Below are 15,744 nucleotides of genomic sequence, written 5' to 3'. Positions count from 1 at the left end.
TTGATTTTTCTTTCCTGCTGGCAAGCCGCTTATTGGAAAGGGGAGTGTCTTCCAAGGAAACAGGGTGCTTGCCATCCCTTGCAAGGAGCTCAGCAGACAACACTGTTGATCTGGAGGACACACGAAACGTGACAATTGGCCTCTGAAGAGGTGGCAGCTTTTCCGTCCAGAAAGGCCTGCAGCACGTTCCCTGAAACTCTAGTCCATGTACTCTTGAAGTGCTCAGGAGCCTTGCAGGAAGAGATGCACACTGTGTCGGCACCATTTGGCATGGGAGAACACTGTGTGCCAAAAGTCTCTCCTGCAGCTTCAGAGCACCCTCCATTCCACAGGCACTTTGCATCCACTGTGTTGTCAGAGCAAAGGCCAGAGCAGGACACTCTATCTTGCTAGCTTGTGTAGCAAGAGGTCCCCCTACTTTGAAACGGCCTCTGGAAGGCAGTTCTAGACAGGCTTTAACTTCCATGCTTGTCAAGCTAGCTCAGGGGCCTGGAGCTATGTCGTAAGCACTGTGTGCTTTGCCTTCCCCATGGATCTCCTTCCTGTCCGCATGCTACCTCAAGCTGACATTCAAATTGGGAAGCAGAATGGAGAGAAAGGACAGCTTTGCCTGGAGCCCTGCCAGTGCATGGCAAGGTCTTCTAGGCCTACTGGGGCCTTCTCCTGCTAAGGCCATACATGGCATTCAGACACTCTGGGGGAGCAAAATGCATTCATGAAAGGGCCCCGTTGGGGCAGGTGTTTCTGCTGGTGGTTCAGAAGCTGCAGAAACAGAGGCTGGCTGGCCACTTTAAAGGCGGGCCCTGATGTGATAAGAAGTTATTTCCTCATTGGGAAGCGAGATAGCTGTGGCCTCCAAGCTTCAAGGAAATCACACTTGCTACCCATCTTCTCTTCACTGCTGACAAGTGTCCCAGAGATCACGTGAGTCTACTCCAAAGAAACCGGGTGCTTGCCCTTCCTGGCCTGGATGGCATCCCACAGCACTCTGTCATTTGAGGTGAAAAAAAAGACTGATAGGCTCTAGGTGAGCTGCAGGTTCTCCATCCAGAAATGGCTGCAGCCCAAATGGTCTCTACTGGCTCCCTAGCACAGAGATTGCAGGCCGAGAAGGCATGACAATAGTAAGGACCATGGGAAGGCTACAGGACCCTGGTACTTGTTGAGGCCTAGCAGTGCAAAGGGAAAGTGTGTTGCAGTTCTCCATGTAGGTCATCCAATCCAGCTTCACTTAGAAGGAGGGAGCTCTCCAGTAGGAGCTCCCAGGCAGAGGGCTCAGCACAGAGCTTATACACCACTGCTCAGGTGTTCTCACTGAGAGCAGGAGGCCTGACTGAAATGGAAAGAAGGGCCTAGGTGTGTGTTCCTGAGGCTGCTGGCATGCTGGGGACATCAACCTCTCTAAGAAGGAGAGCAGGGGGAGCTTTTCCCTCAGCACAGAAACAAGCTGATCCAGAGGCCCCCATGGCTGAAGCCTTGTTGCTCAAAAGCCCCCCACGAAGCTTATAGCACACAGCTGTGAAGAAAGGAGCACACAGGAGCTCACAGAGCCTCCTGAAGGCACGGAAATGAGAAAGCCCACCAGTGCATCCGTCATCAGGCCAGGGCTGCCTGTCTTTCTGTCAGGGAACAGGGCATATTTCCGGGAGGCTGGGGGTCAGGTTGCATGTCCCCTCCAATGAAGGAGGCTTGAGGGCTGAGCGCCTTCCAAGGAATTGCCAGCCCCCTGTTTCAATTGGGAAAACCCTCTTCTCCTCCCAGGGGCTGTCCAGCTGGGAAGACTAGTCAGCAAGCAAAGGTGTTCAGAGGGCACCTGTGAGGCTGGAATCCTTGTGCCTACCAAAGGGAAGTTGACTGCCTTCCCTGGCAGGCACCAATGTGCGGGTTAACACACGGCATCTGTCCCTGCATTTTCGGAGCTGTGACAAGACACAGAGGCTGCACCCACAGTCTGTGCATGAAGACACTTTCCTCAGCACAGAGACTACAGGCTGAGAGGTCATAGAAAGTGAAGACCTTTGGAAGGCCTGAGGGATCCTCTGGCATGCTGAGGCCTAGCCTTGCAAAGGGAACCTCTGTGGCACTTCCCCAGGGAGGTGATCAGGTGCAACATCAGTTAGAGGTATGCAGCCCTCTCCTAGGAGCTCCCAGGCCGAGGGCTCAGCACAGTGCTTATGCAGAGCAGCTCAGCTGTCCTCACTTTGAGCAGGAGGCCTGCTGGAAGCGGAAAGTAGGGACTAGGTGTGTGTTGCCAAGGCTGATGGAAAGCTGGGGACATCAACCTCTCGAACGAGGAGAGCAGGGCAGAGGCTTTCCCTCAGTACACAAACAAGCTGCTCCACAGGCCCCCGTGGCTGGAGCCCTGTGGCTCCGCATTCCCAGGAAACGCCTTTGGCACACAGTGGTCCTGCATGCAATATGGTGCACACAGGAGCTGACACAACCTTGGAGGGAGCACAGAATCATGAAAGCAATCCATGGAGAAGAATGCCCAGGCACCTGAGGCATGCCTTGCTGGAGGCAGAAATGGAACCTTCCCTGGAGGCTTGTGGTCAGGTTTCATTCCCCTTTAAGGGAGGGGGCTTGAGGGATGAGTTCCTCCCTAGAATGGAAAGCTGCATGTTTGTTGGGGGAAACTCTCTGTTCCTGCCAGAAGCTTGCCAGCAGTGAAGGGAAGGTGGGGAGCAACAGGGTTTGGAGGACCACTTGGAGGTGGCAAGCCTCACGCTGTGCAAAGGGGGCATTGTCCTTCCTTTCTCACAGCAGATGCCAAGGGAAGGCTGCAGTCTCTCCACTGTGACAGGATACACAGTCCCAGGCCTCCATCTTTAGAACAAGCCAATATCCTCGGCAGATCGATGGCACACCTTGCGGGGCATAACAAAGTGTAGGCCTTAGGGAGGCCTAGGGTTCTCTGTCTTTGTGGAAGCCTAGCTGTGCAGAGGGAAAGGGTGTCCTGCTTTCCCAGGCAGTTTCTACAAGTTAGCTTCTACTGGTGGTAGATGGACCACTGGGAGAAGCTCCCAGGGTGAACGTGAAGCACAGGGATTTCTCCATGCAGCTCAGCGTTTCCCACATAGAGCAGGCCTTTCTGGCCCACAATGAAGGGCCTCGAGCTGTGTTGCTGAGGCTCTTTGTAGTGCAGAGCAATCAGCACTCTAGCCAGGAGAGAAAGGCAGAGCCCTGAACTCTGCACACACACCAGCTGTGGCCAAAGGACACTGTGGTCAGCTTGCGAGGAACCCCCAGATGCAGCTCTGGTCACACAGTGGTCCTCCAAAGATCACTGCTTGAGAGATACAGGGTGCTTGCCATTCCTTGCTAGGACCCCATCCCACAACACTCTGGAACTCGAGGGTGAATGGTCATTGATCCGTAGAATCCAGATGAGCTGCAGTCTCTCCATTTAGAAAGGCCTGCAGCAGGGGCAATGAAACCTTGGTCCAAGTAGTGCTTCCATGGGAGAGTGCCACTCATTGCAAACGTGTGCTGGGGGTCACTCTGCTTTCCATGGGGAACACTGTGTGTGGAACATCTTCCCTGTGTGCCAAAAGTCTCTGTAGTGCCTGGTGCCCATGGAATCCCCTTTGTATACAAAGCCATGTTGAAGACATGCTTGCCATGCTTGCAGAGCTACAATTCCCAACTTTCCAACTGCCCGAGGGACACCATTCTAGGGAATCCCAGAATGCCAGGCAGGACTGCCTGTGGGAGGAGTGTGGAACTGCAATGAGAGAAATGCTGTGCTACGTGCTCACCCTGGGAAATCCTACCTGAGGTGTCTCTGCCTCAGAGAGATCCTAGAATGTGCCTCCAGCCTGCACTAAATGGAAATGATGACCATGAACACTGCTAGTCCCTGGCAAGTCCCTGTATCACCTAGGATTCCCTAAGACCTGCCTCACGTAGACCATTCACAGCACGCAGGCCCACTACTGAGCAAAGTTCATTTGAGAATGTCCCAGTGTGTGGCATGCATAGCTCTTTGCCTGCTCAGAAGCTGCAGGGACACAGGCTGTGTGTCCCCATTCACATGGAAGCCTGATGACCAAAGACCCAGGACCCCATTGTAAAGCAGGATTCCAGAGGCCTGTAAGCTGCATGCTGATCTCCTTTGCTACTTGATTTTTCTTTCCTGCTGGCAAGCCGCTTATTGGAAAGGGGAGTGTCTTCCAAGGAAACAGGGTGCTTGCCATCCCTTGCAAGGAGCTCAGCAGACAACACTGTTGATCTGGAGGACACACGAAACGTGACAATTGGCCTCTGAAGAGGTGGCAGCTTTTCCGTCCAGAAAGGCCTGCAGCACGTTCCCTGAAACTCTAGTCCATGTACTCTTGAAGTGCTCAGGAGCCTTGCAGGAAGAGATGCACACTGTGTCGGCACCATTTGGCATGGGAGAACACTGTGTGCCAAAAGTCTCTCCTGCAGCTTCAGAGCACCCTCCATTCCACAGGCACTTTGCATCCACTGTGTTGTCAGAGCAAAGGCCAGAGCAGGACACTCTATCTTGCTAGCTTGTGTAGCAAGAGGTCCCCCTACTTTGAAACGGCCTCTGGAAGGCAGTTCTAGACAGGCTTTAACTTCCATGCTTGTCAAGCTAGCTCAGGGGCCTGGAGCTATGTCGTAAGCACTGTGTGCTTTGCCTTCCCCATGGATCTCCTTCCTGTCCGCATGCTACCTCAAGCTGACATTCAAATTGGGAAGCAGAATGGAGAGAAAGGACAGCTTTGCCTGGAGCCCTGCCAGTGCATGGCAAGGTCTTCTAGGCCTACTGGGGCCTTCTCCTGCTAAGGCCATACATGGCATTCAGACACTCTGGGGGAGCAAAATGCATTCATGAAAGTGCCCCGTTGGGGCAGGTGTTTCTGCTGGTGGTTCAGAAGCTGCAGAAACAGAGGCTGGCTGGCCACTTTAAAGGCGGGCCCTGATGTGATAAGAAGTTATTTCCTCATTGGGAAGCGAGATAGCTGTGGCCTCCAAGCTTCAAGGAAATCACACTTGCTACCCATCTTCTCTTCACTGCTGACAAGTGTCCCAGAGATCACGTGAGTCTACTCCAAAGAAACCGGGTGCTTGCCCTTCCTGGCCTGGATGGCATCCCACAGCACTCTGTCATTTGAGGTGAAAAAAAAGACTGATAGGCTCTAGGTGAGCTGCAGGTTCTCCATCCAGAAATGGCTGCAGCCCAAATGGTCTCTACTGGCTCCCTAGCACAGAGATTGCAGGCCGAGAAGGCATGACAATAGTAAGGACCATGGGAAGGCTACAGGACCCTGGTACTTGTTGAGGCCTAGCAGTGCAAAGGGAAAGTGTGTTGCAGTTCTCCATGTAGGTCATCCAATCCAGCTTCACTTAGAAGGAGGGAGCTCTCCAGTAGGAGCTCCCAGGCAGAGGGCTCAGCACAGAGCTTATACACCACTGCTCAGGTGTTCTCACTGAGAGCAGGAGGCCTGACTGAAATGGAAAGAAGGGCCTAGGTGTGTGTTCCTGAGGCTGCTGGCATGCTGGGGACATCAACCTCTCTAACAAGGAGAGCAGGGGGAGCTTTTCCCTCAGCACAGAAACAAGCTGATCCAGAGGCCCCCATGGCTGAAGCCTTGTTGCTCAAAAGCCCCCCACGAAGCTTATAGCACACAGCTGTGAAGAAAGGAGCACACAGGAGCTCACAGAGCCTCCTGAAGGCACGGAAATGAGAAAGCCCACCAGTGCATCCGTCATCAGGCCAGGGCTGCCTGTCTTTCTGGCAGGGAACAGGGCATATTTCCGGGAGGCTGGGGGTCAGGTTGCATGTCCCCTCCAATGAAGGAGGCTTGAGGGCTGAGCACCTTCCAAGGAATTGCCAGCCCCCTGTTTCAATTGGGAAAACCCTCTTCTCCTCCCAGGGGCTGTCCAGCTGGGAAGACTAGTCAGCAAGCAAAGGTGTTCAGAGGGCACCTGTGAGGCTGGAATCCTTGTGCCTACCAAAGGGAAGTTGACTGCCTTCCCTGGCAGGCACCAATGTGCGGGTTAACACACGGCATCTGTCCCTGCATTTTCGGAGCTGTGACAAGACACAGAGGCTGCACCCACAGTCTGTGCATGAAGACACTTTCCTCAGCACAGAGACTTCAGGCTGAGAGGTCATAGAAAGTGAAGACCTTTGGAAGGCCTGAGGGATCCTCTGACATGCTGAGGCCTAGCCTTGCAAAGGGAACCTCTGTGGCACTTCCCCAGGGAGGTGATCAGGTGCAACATCAGTTAGAGGTATGCAGCCCTCTCCTAGGAGCTCCCAGGCTGAGGGCTCAGCACAGTGCTTATGCAGAGCAGCTCAGCTGTCCTCACTTTGAGCAGGAGGCCTGCTGGAAGCGGAAAGTAGGGACTAGGTGTGTGTTGCCAAGGCTGATGGAAAGCTGGGGACATCAACCTCTCGAACGAGGAGAGCAGGGCAGAGGCTTTCCCTCAGTACACAAACAAGCTGCTCCACAGGCCCCCGTGGCTGGAGCCCTGTGGCTCCGCATTCCCAGGAAACGCCTTTGGCACACAGTGGTCCTGCATGCAATATGGTGCACACAGGAGCTGACACAACCTTGGAGGGAGCAGAGAATCATGAAAGCAATCCATGGAGAAGAATGCCCAGGCACCTGAGGCATGCCTTGCTGGAGGCAGAAATGGAACCTTCCCTGGAGGCTTGTGGTCAGGTTTCATTCCCCTTTTAGGGAGGGGGCTTGAGGGATGAGTTCCTACCTAGAATGGCAAGCTGCATGTTTCTTGGGGGAAACTCTCTGTTCCTGCCAGAAGCTTGCCAGCAGTGAAGGGAAGGTGGGGAGCAACAGGGTTTGGAGGACCGCTTGGAGGTGGCAAGCCTCACGCTGTGCAAAGGGGGCATTGTCCTTCCTTTCTCACAGCAGATGCCAAGGGAAGGCTGCAGTCTCTCCACTGTGACAGGATACACAGTCCCAGGCCTCCGTCTTTAGAACAAGCCAATATCCTCGGCAGATCGATGGCACACCTTGCGGGGCATAACAAAGTGTAGGCCTTAGGGAGGCCTAGGGTTCTCTGTCTTTGTGGAAGCCTAGCTGTGCAGAGGGAAAGGGTGTCCTGCTTTCCCAGGCAGTTTCTACAAGTTAGCTTCTACTGGTGGTAGATGGACCACTGGGAGAAGCTCCCAGGGTGAACGTGAAGCACAGGGATTTCTCCATGCAGCTCAGCATTTCCCACATAGAGCAGGCCTTTCTGGCCCAGAATGAAGGGCCTCGAGCTGTGTTGCTGAGGCTCTTTGTAGTGCAGAGCAATCAGCACTCTAGCCAGGAGAGAAGGGCAGAGCCCTGAACTCTGCACACACACCAGCTGTGGCCAAAGGACACTGTGGTCAGCTTGCGAGGAACCCCCAGATGCAGCTCTGGTCACACAGTGGTCCTCCAAAGATCACTGCTTGAGAGATACAGGGTGCTTGCCATTCCTTGCTAGGACCCCATCCCACAACACTCTGGAACTCGAGGGTGAATGGTCATTGATCCGTAGAATCCAGATGAGCTGCAGTCTCTCCATTTAGAAAGGCCTGCAGCAGGGGCAATGAAATCTTGGTCCAAGTAGTGCTTCCATGGGAGAGTGCCACTCATTGCAAACGTGTGCTGGGGGTCACTCTACTTTCCATGGGGAATACTGTGTGTGGAACATCTTCCCTGTGTGCCAAAAGTCTTGGTAGTGCCTAGTGCCCATGGAATCCCCTTTGTATACAAAGCCATGTTGAAGACATGCTTGCCATGCTTGCAGAGCTACAATTCCCAACTTGCCAACTGCCCGAGGAACACCATTCTAGGGAATCCCAGAATGCCAGGCAGGACTGCCTGTGGGAGGAGTGTGGAACTGCAATGAGAGAAATGCTGTGCTACGTGCTCACCCTGGGAAATCCTACCTGAGGTGTCTCTGCCTCAGAGAGATCCTTGAATGTGCCTCCAGCCTGCACTAAATGGAAATGATGACCATGAACACTGCTAGTCCCTGGCAAGTCCCTGTATCACCTAGGATTCCCTAAGACCTGCCTCACGTAGACCATTCACAGCACGCAGGCCCACTACTGAGCAAAGTTCATTTGAGAATGTCCCAGTGTGTGGCATGCATATCTCTTTGCCTGCTCAGAAGCTGCAGGGACACAGGCTGTGTGTCCCCATTCACATGGAAGCCTGATGACCAAAGACCCAGGACCCCATTGTAAAGCAGGATTCCAGAGGCCTGTAAGCTGCATGCTGATCTCCTTTGCTACTTGATTTTTCTTCCCTGCTGGCAAGCCGCTTATTGGAAAGGGGAGTGTCTTCCAAGGAAACAGGGTGCTTGCCATCCCTTGCAAGGAGCTCAGCAGACAACACTGTTGATCTGGAGGACACACGAAACGTGACAATTGGCCTCTGAAGAGGTGGCAGCTTTTCCGTCCAGAAAGGCCTGCAGCACGTTCCCTGAAACTCTAGTCCATGTACTCTTGAAGTGCTCAGGAGCCTTGCAGGAAGAGATGCACACTGTGTCGGCACCATTTGGCATGGGAGAACACTGTGTGCCAAAAGTCTCTCCTGCAGCTTCAGAGCACCCTCCATTCCACAGGCACTTTGCATCCACTGTGTTGTCAGAGCAAAGGCCAGAGCAGGACACTCTATCTTGCTAGCTTGTGTAGCAAGAGGTCCCCCTACTTTGAAACGGCCTCTGGAAGGCAGTTCTAGACAGGCTTTAACTTCCATGCTTGTCAAGCTAGCTCAGGGGCCTGGAGCTATGTCGTAAGCACTGTGTGCTTTGCCTTCCCCATGGATCTCCTTCCTGTCCGCATGCTACCTCAAACTGACATTCAAATTGGGAAGCAGAATGGAGAGAAAGGACAGCTTTGCCTGGAGCCCTGCCAGTGCATGGCAAGGTCTTCTAGGCCTACTGGGGGCCTTCTCCTGCTAAGGCCATACATGGCATTCAGACACTCTGGGGGAGCAAAATGCATTCATGAAAGTGCCCCGTTGGGGCAGGTGTTTCTGCTGGTGGTTCAGAAGCTGCAGAAACAGAGGCTGGCTGGCCACTTTAAAGGCGGGCCCTGATGTGATAAGAAGTTATTTCCTCATTGGGAAGCGAGATAGCTGTGGCCTCCAAGCTTCAAGGAAATCACACTTGCTACCCATCTTCTCTTCACTGCTGACAAGTGTCCCAGAGATCACGTGAGTCTACTCCAAAGAAACCGGGTGCTTGCCCTTCCTGGCCTGGATGGCATCCCACAGCACTCTGTCATTTGAGGTGATAAAAAAGACTGATAGGCTCTAGGTGAGCTGCAGGTTCTCCATCCAGAAATGGCTGCAGCCCAAATGGTCTCTACTGGCTCCCTAGCACAGAGATTGCAGGCCGAGAAGGCATGACAATAGTAAGGACCATGGGAAGGCTACAGGACCCTGGTACTTGTTGAGGCCTAGCAGTGCAAAGGGAAAGTGTGTTGCAGTTCTCCATGTAGGTCATCCAATCCAGCTTCACTTAGAAGGAGGGAGCTCTCCAGTAGGAGCTCCCAGGCAGAGGGCTCAGCACAGAGCTTATACACCACTGCTCAGGTGTTCTCACTGAGAGCAGGAGGCCTGACTGAAATGGAAAGAAGGGCCTAGGTGTGTGTTCCTGAGGCTGCTGGCATGCTGGGGACATCAACCTCTCTAACAAGGAGAGCAGGGGGAGCTTTTCCCTCAGCACAGAAACAAGCTGATCCAGAGGCCCCCATGGCTGAAGCCTTGTTGCTCAAAAGCCCCCCACGAAGCTTATAGCACACAGCTGTGAAGAAAGGAGCACACAGGAGCTCACAGAGCCTCCTGAAGGCACGGAAATGAGAAAGCCCACCAGTGCATCCGTCATCAGGCCAGGGCTGCCTGTCTTTCTGGCAGGGAACAGGGCATATTTCCGGGAGGCTGGGGGTCAGGTTGCATGTCCCCTCCAATGAAGGAGGCTTGAGGGCTGAGCGCCTTCCAAGGAATTTCCAGCCCCCTGTTTCAATTGGGAAAACCCTCTTCTCCTCCCAGGGGCTGTCCAGCTGGGAAGACTAGTCAGCAAGCAAAGGTGTTCAGAGGGCACCTGTGAGGCTGGAATCCTTGTGCCTACCAAAGGGAAGTTGACTGCCTTCCCTGGCAGGCACCAATGTGCGGGTTAACACACGGCATCTGTCCCTGCATTTTCGGAGCTGTGACAAGACACAGAGGCTGCACCCACAGTCTGTGCATGAAGACACTTTCCTCAGCACAGAGACTTCAGGCTGAGAGGTCATAGAAAGTGAAGACCTTTGGAAGGCCTGAGGGATCCTCTGACATGCTGAGGCCTAGCCTTGCAAAGGGAACCTCTGTGGCACTTCCCCAGGGAGGTGATCAGGTGCAACATCAGTTAGAGGTATGCAGCCCTCTCCTAGGAGCTCCCAGGCCGAGGGCTCAGCACAGTGCTTATGCAGAGCAGCTCAGCTGTCCTCACTTTGAGCAGGAGGCCTGCTGGAAGCGGAAAGTAGGGACTAGGTGTGTGTTGCCAAGGCTGATGGAAAGCTGGGGACATCAACCTCTCGAACGAGGAGAGCAGGGCAGAGGCTTTCCCTCAGTACACAAACAAGCTGCTCCACAGGCCCCCGTGGCTGGAGCCCTGTGGCTCCGCATTCCCAGGAAACGCCTTTGGCACACAGTGGTCCTGCATGCAATATGGTGCACACAGGAGCTGACACAACCTTGGAGGGAGCAGAGAATCATGAAAGCAATCCATGGAGAAGAATGCCCAGGCACCTGAGGCATGCCTTGCTGGAGGCAGAAATGGAACCTTCCCTGGAGGCTTGTGGTCAGGTTTCATTCCCCTTTAAGGGAGGGGGCTTGAGGGATGAGTTCCTCCCTAGAATGGCAAGCTGCATGTTTCTTGGGGGAAACTCTCTGTTCCTGCCAGAAGCTTGCCAGCAGTGAAGGGAAGGTGGGGAGCAACAGGGTTTGGAGGACCGCTTGGAGGTGGCAAGCCTCACGCTGTGCAAAGGGGGCATTGTCCTTCCTTTCTCACAGCAGATGCCAAGGGAAGCCTGCAGTCTCTCCACTGTGACAGGATACACAGTCCCAGGCCTCCGTCTTTAGAACAAGCCAATATCCTCGGCAGATCGATGGCACACCTTGCGGGGCATAACAAAGTGTAGGCCTTAGGGAGGCCTAGGGTTCTCTGTCTTTGTGGAAGCCTAGCTGTGCAGAGGGAAAGGGTGTCCTGCTTTCCCAGGCAGTTTCTACAAGTTAGCTTCTACTGGTGGTAGATGGACCACTGGGAGAAGCTCCCAGGGTGAACGTGAAGCACAGGGATTTCTCCATGCAGCTCAGCATTTCCCACATAGAGCAGGCCTTTCTGGCCCAGAATGAAGGGCCTCGAGCTGTGTTGCTGAGGCTCTTTGTAGTGCAGAGCAATCAGCACTCTAGCCAGGAGAGAAGGGCAGAGCCCTGAACTCTGCACACACACCAGCTGTGGCCAAAGGACACTGTGGTCAGCTTGCGAGGAACCCCCAGATGCAGCTCTGGTCACACAGTGGTCCTCCAAAGATCACTGCTTGAGAGATACAGGGTGCTTGCCATTCCTTGCTAGGACCCCATCCCACAACACTCTGGAACTCGAGGGTGAATGGTCATTGATCCGTAGAATCCAGATGAGCTGCAGTCTCTCCATTTAGAAAGGCCTGCAGCAGGGGCAATGAAATCTTGGTGCAAGTAGTGCTTCCATGGGAGAGTGCCACTCATTGCAAACGTGTGCTGGGGGTCACTCTACTTTCCATGGGGAATACTGTGTGTGGAACATCTTCCCTGTGTGCCAAAAGTCTTGGTAGTGCCTAGTGCCCATGGAATCCCCTTTGTATACAAAGCCATGTTGAAGACATGCTTGCCATGCTTGCAGAGCTACAATTCCCAACTTGCCAACTGCCCGAGGAACACCATTCTAGGGAATCCCAGAATGCCAGGCAGGACTGCCTGTGGGAGGAGTGTGGAACTGCAATGAGAGAAATGCTGTGCTACGTGCTCACCCTGGGAAATCCTACCTGAGGTGTCTCTGCCTCAGAGAGATCCTTGAATGTGCCTCCAGCCTGCACTAAATGGAAATGATGACCATGAACACTGCTAGTCCCTGGCAAGTCCCTGTATCACCTAGGATTCCCTAAGACCTGCCTCACGTAGACCATTCACAGCACGCAGGCCCACTACTGAGCAAAGTTCATTTGAGAATGTCCCAGTGTGTGGCATGCATATCTCTTTGCCTGCTCAGAAGCTGCAGGGACACAGGCTGTGTGTCCCCATTCACATGGAAGCCTGATGACCAAAGACCCAGGACCCCATTGTAAAGCAGGATTCCAGAGGCCTGTAAGCTGCATGCTGATCTCCTTTGCTACTTGATTTTTCTTCCCTGCTGGCAAGCCGCTTATTGGAAAGGGGAGTGTCTTCCAAGGAAACAGGGTGCTTGCCATCCCTTGCAAGGAGCTCAGCAGACAACACTGTTGATCTGGAGGACACACGAAACGTGACAATTGGCCTCTGAAGAGGTGGCAGCTTTTCCGTCCAGAAAGGCCTGCAGCACGTTCCCTGAAACTCTAGTCCATGTACTCTTGAAGTGCTCAGGAGCCTTGCAGGAAGAGATGCACACTGTGTCGGCACCATTTGGCATGGGAGAACACTGTGTGCCAAAAGTCTCTCCTGCAGCTTCAGAGCACCCTCCATTCCACAGGCACTTTGCATCCACTGTGTTGTCAGAGCAAAGGCCAGAGCAGGACACTCTATCTTGCTAGCTTGTGTAGCAAGAGGTCCCCCTACTTTGAAACGGCCTCTGGAAGGCAGTTCTAGACAGGCTTTAACTTCCATGCTTGTCAAGCTAGCTCAGGGGCCTGGAGCTATGTCGTAAGCACTGTGTGCTTTGCCTTCCCCATGGATCTCCTTCCTGTCCGCATGCTACCTCAAGCTGACATTCAAATTGGGAAGCAGAATGGAGAGAAAGGACAGCTTTGCCTGGAGCCCTGCCAGTGCATGGCAAGGTCTTCTAGGCCTACTGGGGCCTTCTCCTGCTAAGGCCATACATGGCATTCAGACACTCTGGGGGAGCAAAATGCATTCATGAAAGTGCCCCGTTGGGGCAGGTGTTTCTGCTGGTGGTTCAGAAGCTGCAGAAACAGAGGCTGGCTGGCCACTTTAAAGGCGGGCCCTGATGTGATAAGAAGTTATTTCCTCATTGGGAAGCGAGATAGCTGTGGCCTCCAAGCTTCAAGGAAATCACACTTGCTACCCATCTTCTCTTCACTGCTGACAAGTGTCCCAGAGATCACGTGAGTCTACTCCAAAGAAACCGGGTGCTTGCCCTTCCTGGCCTGGATGGCATCCCACAGCACTCTGTCATTTGAGGTGAAAAAAAAGACTGATAGGCTCTAGGTGAGCTGCAGGTTCTCCATCCAGAAATGGCTGCAGCCCAAATGGTCTCTACTGGCTCCCTAGCACAGAGATTGCAGGCCGAGAAGGCATGACAATAGTAAGGACCATGGGAAGGCTACAGGACCCTGGTACTTGTTGAGGCCTAGCAGTGCAAAGGGAAAGTGTGTTGCAGTTCTCCATGTAGGTCATCCAATCCAGCTTCACTTAGAAGGAGGGAGCTCTCCAGTAGGAGCTCCCAGGCAGAGGGCTCAGCACAGAGCTTATACACCACTGCTCAGGTGTTCTCACTGAGAGCAGGAGGCCTGACTGAAATGGAAAGAAGGGCCTAGGTGTGTGTTCCTGAGGCTGCTGGCATGCTGGGGACATCAACCTCTCTAAGAAGGAGAGCAGGGGGAGCTTTTCCCTCAGCACAGAAACAAGCTGATCCAGAGGCCCCCATGGCTGAAGCCTTGTTGCTCAAAAGCCCCCCACGAAGCTTATAGCACACAGCTGTGAAGAAAGGAGCACACAGGAGCTCACAGAGCCTCCTGAAGGCACGGAAATGAGAAAGCCCACCAGTGCATCCGTCATCAGGCCAGGGCTGCCTGTCTTTCTGGCAGGGAACAGGGCATATTTCCGGGAGGCTGGGGGTCAGGTTGCATGTCCCCTCCAATGAAGGAGGCTTGAGGGCTGAGCGCCTTCCAAGGAATTGCCAGCCCCCTGTTTCAATTGGGAAAACCCTCTTCTCCTCCCAGGGGCTGTCCAGCTGGGAAGACTAGTCAGCAAGCAAAGGTGTTCAGAGGGCACCTGTGAGGCTGGAATCCTTGTGCCTACCAAAGGGAAGTTGACTGCCTTCCCTGGCAGGCACCAATGTGCGGGTTAACACACGGCATCTGTCCCTGCATTTTCGGAGCTGTGACAAGACACAGAGGCTGCACCCACAGTCTGTGCATGAAGACACTTTCCTCAGCACAGAGACTTCAGGCTGAGAGGTCATAGAAAGTGAAGACCTTTGGAAGGCCTGAGGGATCCTCTGACATGCTGAGGCCTAGCCTTGCAAAGGGAACCTCTGTGGCACTTCCCCAGGGAGGTGATCAGGTGCAACATCAGTTAGAGGTATGCAGCCCTCTCCTAGGAGCTCCCAGGCCGAGGGCTCAGCACAGTGCTTATGCAGAGCAGCTCAGCTGTCCTCACTTTGAGCAGGAGGCCTGCTGGAAGCGGAAAGTAGGGACTAGGTGTGTGTTGCCAAGGCTGATGGAAAGCTGGGGACATCAACCTCTCGAACGAGGAGAGCAGGGCAGAGGCTTTCCCTCAGTACACAAACAAGCTGCTCCACAGGCCCCCGTGGCTGGAGCCCTGTGGCTCCGCATTCCCAGGAAACGCCTTTGGCACACAGTGGTCCTGCATGCAATATGGTGCACACAGGAGCTGACACAACCTTGGAGGGAGCAGAGAATCATGAAAGCAATCCATGGAGAAGAATGCCCAGGCACCTGAGGCATGCCTTGCTGGAGGCAGAAATGGAACCTTACCTGGAGGCTTGTGGTCAGGTTTCATTCCCCTTTTAGGGAGGGGGCTTGAGGGATGAGTTCCTCCCTAGAATGGCAAGCTGCATGTTTGTTGGGGGAAACTCTCTGTTCCTGCCAGAAGCTTGCCAGCAGTGAAGGGAAGGTGGGGAGCAACAGGGTTTGGAGGACCACTTGGAGGTGGCAAGCCTCACGCTGTGCAAAGGGGGCATTGTCCTTCCTTTCTCACAGCAGATGCCAAGGGAAGGCTGCAGTCTCTCCACTGTGACAGGATACACAGTCCCAGGCCTCCGTCTTTAGAACAAGCCAATATCCTCGGCAGATCGATGGCACACCTTGCGGGGCATAACAAAGTGTAGGCCTTAGGGAGGCCTAGGGTTCTCTGTCTTTGTGGAAGCCTATCTGTGCAGAGGGAAAGGGTGTCCTGCTTTCCCAGGCAGTTTCTACAAGTTAGCTTCTACTGGTGGTAGATGGACCACTGGGAGAAGCTCCCAGGGTGAACGTGAAGCACAGGGATTTCTCCATGCAGCTCAGCATTTCCCACATAGAGCAGGCCTTTCTGGCCCAGAATGAAGGGCCTCGAGCTGTGTTGCTGAGGCTCTTTGTAGTGCAGAGCAATCAGCACTCTAGCCAGGAGAGAAGGGCAGAGCCCTGAACTCTGCACACACACCAGCTGTGGCCAAAGGACACTGTGGTCAGCTTGCGAGGAACCCCCAGATGCAGCTCTGGTCACACAGTGGTCCTCCAAAGATCACTGCTTGAGAGATACAGGGTGCTTGCCATTCCTTGCTAGGACCCCATCCCACAACACTCTGGAACTCGAGGGTGAATGGTCATTGATCCGTAGA

The sequence above is a fragment of the Hippopotamus amphibius genome, chromosome 2 (genome assembly GCF_030028045.1).
Source record: "Hippopotamus amphibius kiboko isolate mHipAmp2 chromosome 2, mHipAmp2.hap2, whole genome shotgun sequence".
Classification (NCBI taxonomy): domain Eukaryota; kingdom Metazoa; phylum Chordata; class Mammalia; order Artiodactyla; family Hippopotamidae; genus Hippopotamus; species Hippopotamus amphibius.
This window is presented reverse-complemented; position numbering follows the sequence as displayed.